Raw genomic sequence first — 6004 nt, 5'->3', positions numbered from 1 at the left:
AATTAGGATCTAATCACTGTTTCATTTTGATCCATAAATCGACCTTTAACCCTCTCGAAGGCTTGATTAGCCTAATACGGGACCGGGTGGTCATCCCCGTCACATTATAACTGAAATATACCCAAATTAATTGGAATTTAATCAAGAGCTTGTGAATCATAACTGAACTGAATCACGATATTGTGATGTATCATGACATATCGAATCATGACATATGCATGGTAACACGTATGTTATAGTTAAGGTACTTGGCGATACCCAGCCCTAATAAAGAGACTGAATATATAAAGAATGATGGATTGATAGGCATTTATTTGAGATGCATTATTATCAATATGAATAACATAACAATAATCAACAATGTATTCATTTGGAGTGTTTTGTATGGAGTGTGATCATTGTACAGTAGGCAGTACCCTCAGTTTTGAAAATCTTGAAATGTATGTATGGATTCAGATAGGAAAAATGCATTTGTATTTTAAATGTTATTTATTTATTTTATTTGATGTACCCTTACCCTGCAATTCTTTCACCCATGTATATTAGCCTAAAGACAGAGATGTGATGTCATGTACAGTATTCAATTATATGCTTAGAATATGAAAACATGATACGCAGTGAAAATGCATGTTAGATCCAGTGTACACAAGACCTCTCTCTCCGTCAGAAGATCCTTTGTCTGATATCCAAAACCAGTTAACATCAAGAGTTTGTTGTGTTAACTCACTCTCCTACAAGCCCAAGAGTCAGCAGGGGGAATACAGCAGAAGGCAGGAGACGAAGTGATGGTAAAGTTTATTGAATAATCTTAACTGTGTCTTTCTCAATGCTTAGTCTGACCAGTACAAATTCAACAAGTGTTACTATACCATGCAAAGTCAACGGACAATTAATTTACAACTTCGTCCCATGACATTGAAGACCTTGAAATTGAAGCTCTTAATCTCCAACATGTGAGACAATATAGCACACAACTTAAAATAAAACAATATGACAAATAACAATATGAAAAATGAGTAAAAAATTATTAAATAAAATTATATATGTGTGAATAATATAATAATATGAAAAAATAGAAAGACGCGTGTAACAAAGTTCAAGGAACGAGGAAGCGGGAGACGGAGAATCCAACTCAAATGTAAATTTATTCTTCATACAAAAACACATTCGCTTGACTGCGTAATGGTAAAGCTTCGCACAAACACACAAATGCTATATATAAAGGACTGGCCATGGTCAACACACTCGTAGTTTCAGCTGATCTCTCCGCCTCACTCTGAGGTCTGGCCCTTATTTTCCCCCCTGTCTCTCACTGCAAACAAAGAAACGGCAATTACCAGCAATTAATCTCAGGTGAAACCCTTACCGCTTCCTCTCTCCCCAGACACACACTCGAACACGCCCTCACCTTCACATATCCCCACAGCTCCCTTTTTAGTGAGATCAATAATTTGGCACAAACCTTTGAAAATAGCCAGCCAGTGCCAGGAACTATCTCACCTCTTTTTTGGCCTTGGGTCTCGGGCAGGTCGAAATCATATAACGCCCATATAACAATTCAAATGGGGAAAACCTGGTGGAGGCTTGCGGGACCTCTCGCACTGCAAATAACAGGGGTTCGAGCCACTTATCCCAGTTCCGAGCATCTTCATGCAAAAATGTACAAATCATATTCTTTAAGGTTTTATTAAATCGTTCAACCAAGCTGTCCATTTGTGGATGGAACATGCTTGTCCAAAACATTTTAATACCCAATAATTCATACAGCTCACGTAGTGTACGTGACTTAAAAGCCATGCCCTTATCAGTGAGGATTTATTTCGGAATCCACACTCGGGAGATAATTTTAAAGAGTGCGACCACAACACTACGTACTGAGATGTTGCGCAGTCACACAGCTTCCGGATATTGTGTTGCGTAATGCACCAGGACTAACGCAAAGTAATGTCTGCATGCTGTTCATTCTAATGGCCTGAGGAGGTCCATACCAATTAGTTTGAAAGGAACCACGATCAATGGAAGGGCGGAGTGGCTGGCGGATTCACTAGCTGACTTTTACAGCATACCTCACACCACCAGCAAACATTCCTCTGAATGCCCGGCTAATAGAAATGGCCCATGAGATGGCTTCGTGTTTTCCCCTATCCCAAGTGACCTGCCATCGGATTATGATGAGCCACATGGAATAACATATCCCAACGGCTCTTTGGTATACACAAGTGGGTTGCATTTTAATTTGTCCAAGTGTCCTGTCTCACTCTATACAACCAATCTTTTATAACTGAAAAAAATTATATGTGAGTGCGATGCCCGGCTGGAGAAATTGACTTTCAATCACTTTAACTTGGTCAAATGCGTGCTTCAGGGTTTCGTCTTACGACTGCTCTAGCGGGAATTTACCAACTGGTCATTCCCTAAGGGGGGCTATGCCTTCCCAGGCAGTGCTTTGCACATCCAACACCGACTTACTTTATCACAGGACCCATCCACACAAAACCCCTTCAAATAATGATTGAAAACCCAGCCAATTAGTTCCTAAAATTAGTGGATGGGTGAGGCGAGGACTAACCATCACCTCAATATTATGCTTTTGTCCCTGGAATTATACCGTGACAGTCACTATATGATAATCATGAATATACCCATGCATACACCTAACCTTCACCCGATTATTTGCCTCCAATGCCCCGTTTTGTATCAAGCATGAATTGAGGTTTGATTACAACCTGAATCCACCAAGGCTTGGTATTTTATCCCCTTAATACTCACAGGTATTTGGTACGTCCCTGCCCGATCAGGGGCGGTCTGTGGAGTGTCTGGGATACAGACTCCATTACCAGGCACTGCTCTCGAACATGACCTGGCTCCCTACAACTCCAGCATACCGGCCCAAGCCTCCTGCTCACACTCTTGGCAGCGGACTACTTCACCTGGGACGATGAGTGGAGAGAGACAGGTTTGTGGAAGCAGTGAACCCCCAAGACCTGGGAGACGGTCTTGGGGGAATGTTCTGGGAAACAGAACAGGACGGAAGGAAGCAGGAGAGAGAGAACAGAGGAGGGGACTACCCAAATTGCCTCTTTCTCCAGAAGAGAAGAAATTTCCTATTCCAGAATATGAGCAGATCTCTCATTCGTCTGTGAGAAAATTACACCACTGAAATGTTGGGGTTTCGTGTGGGAGCCAGGTGGGATGTGGATTTTCTAGAAAGGCACAATTTAAGGTGCAGCTTCATCCTCCTTCTTTTTGTCATCACAGTGCTGCTGCATGAGGGTGACATCCGGACCAAATAGAGATTGTCCAGTTTCCAATGGGGCTCCCGCAATGCGTCCCTTCTAACTGTCGGGCAGACCCGAGATATTCAGCCACAGCATGCGTTCACCTATGAAAGATGGAGGCTGGAGACTTGGACAGATTGGCGGGCATTTTGAAGAAGGATGTCACTGATCGTGACAATTTTCTTCTACCACTTGGGCGAAGGAAAGCCCTTCTATAAATGTCTTCCATGAGTTCAGCCTGGTTGGCTGAAAGAAGGGAGGAAACTGTCAGAGCTCAAACGGCGAGAGCCGTTGTATGAGCCTTGAAAAATAGCGCAGGGAGAGAAACGGTCCATCTTGTTAGGTAGGTTGGGCTTGGGGGGGCAAGTAAAGCTCCTTGCGAGGGGTTAAGGTGTCTGGCTATTGACGATATTGGGGAGGGGTCACCCATACTGAGCATGGCCATATCCTTCACCTCCAAAACCGAGAGGCCGTGCTGAAGATCAAGCAGGTCTCTCCATTAGTGCTTCATATGCTTTGCTCACACGGGAAGGACAGGCAGGAGCTGTTTTCTCAGGACAAGTGGTGGCCAAAACAGTTTCCCATCATAAACATCTCTCTCCTGATCGGCTGCATTTTGAAGGCTGGCCATTTGATGTTGAGCCGCTTGCTCACACACCTCGAGGAGGATGGTATGCGGTAACACCGCCGAACCGCTGACTGATTGAGCCTGTGCCGACAGGACGGCCTCCTCGTCCTCCGAGCACCCCAGCACAGCATTGTCATCATCCCCAGAGCCAGGAGTCTCATACTCAAATGAAGAAACACAGGAGTGAGATGATACTTTGAGTAAAGCAGCCTCAGTTTGGTAAGCCTAAGTGAGTGAAGGCAAAATCCAGGGGGCCTCCAGAGTTGCAACGTCATCGCCATTTCCCACATCACATGTCTTCATACTCGAGTTCGCTGCCTTAGGTAGCATCTACTTTGAGCCAATGGCGCAGGAGTTTCCTTGGCAAGGGCATGCAAAGGCTGCAATTTTCCGGGAAGGAGAGAGCCTCCTCCGCGTGTTTGAAACCCATCCATACAACACAGAAAGGACGGTAATCTCTTGCTGCGCTCCGCAGGTAGCAGGGCATGCTCGCGACTGCTGGATACTGGCATAGGCAGGTGACAAGGGTTTAGAATGAACAATGTAAATAAAAACTCTTGAGAAATAAACAGGCGGTTATCCCAAATTGCAGGGAAAATGGCAATGAGGAAAGGTGGGCAGCCATAAAGCTTGCAGGCTGAATAACATTTATGCATTTGGCAGACGCTTTTATCCAAAGCGACTTACAGTGCACTTACAGTACTGAATAAAACAGCAAACTGACCAGAATATCCTTTGGCAGGATATCAAAAATAGAATAGAAAACAGTTAAGTGGAATATTTACTGTCATGATAGACAGAGCAGATGAGGATGTAAACTTAACTGTTGAAACTTTATTAAGTGCACTCCAACTGCATGTCTCAACTCTCAGTAATGGTGGAGCAGCCCCCGTAACCTAGCAACCACCAGACCCCCAGACCCCCAGACCCCAAGCCCTTCTACCAAGGTTCAACTGCAAAGTTAGCAAAAAAATTTGCTTATGGCGGTTCACTGACGAGGAGTCAAGAGACAAGAATAAAAAATGCTTTTGTGAAGAAACAGCACATAACTTAATGAACTGGCCAGCTGTCCACTAATCAGCAACATGTTTTACAATCAATCCTATCCAACATTTTCCTGAATGTGGAAGTGTTCCACGATTCAACTGTTTTTAATTTCCAGTCTCCAGAGTTATCACTTGCAGCGGCATATATTCTTAGTGGTACTGTAATGGTTAAGGTATTACATAAAACATGTGGCTGTATAGTGCTGCTGATACTTTACACAGTCGAGATGACCATTTTTATTGACAGTGCCTCACCTGAGTGTGTAGATGTCATGAAGGGATGATCTGAGGTTAGTTAAGTTGATACCATTAACTACTTTGAGTTGTAATGACAACAAACAACAGCACAAATACATTTTTACTCCAAAAAAAACTTCAATGGTTGTTGCTCTCCATCTGGATCGCTCGTTTTGATCGTTTTTAAAGCGCATCTCGAGACCAGAAACAGAAAACAGGCAATTAGAATTATCATGGCTCCACGCAGTAATTGCTCAGGGAAAAGGTCGATTGGAATGAACAATGTGTGGAGTTCAGTTTACAACAGCAAAAATAGCTGTTTAAAGGTGGGGTATGTGATTTTCTTTTTTGACCATTTTTTCAAAATAACTTGAAATCCTATTCCTAACCCACTTACTGGCTGTAAATTAGAAGCACTGAAATGAAAATTAAGCAATTTAATCATCTGTGGAACGGGCAGGACTCGAAAAACTCCAGCCAATCATTTTCAAGACCATCTAGAATCATTGGACAGAAAATGTGTCAATCAAACGGTCGTACCATGCCCCCTCCCCCACCACCCTGGCGCGCGTGTCCCGTTCGTGCGCATACTCAAAGCTCGTGACCCAGTAACAGGAAGCGATTGTATTTATGTATGGAGAATAGAGCTTTTATAGTGCTAGTGGGGTTGTTCCACATTTCTATGAATCCTGTTTTGAATAGAAGACCGCTGTACAGACGCCAGGGCTGGCGATGTTCTTTTTTTTTTACAGTTATGAGAAAATCAGCTCTACACCTTTCAAGAGTGGTATGCGACCCCTCCTCCTGCTGTGTCA

The sequence above is a fragment of the Xyrauchen texanus genome, chromosome 10 (assembly GCF_025860055.1).
Source record: "Xyrauchen texanus isolate HMW12.3.18 chromosome 10, RBS_HiC_50CHRs, whole genome shotgun sequence".
Taxonomy (NCBI): domain Eukaryota; kingdom Metazoa; phylum Chordata; class Actinopteri; order Cypriniformes; family Catostomidae; genus Xyrauchen; species Xyrauchen texanus.
The sequence above is the reverse complement of the archived record's forward strand: the minus strand, read 5'-3'. Positions refer to the sequence as shown.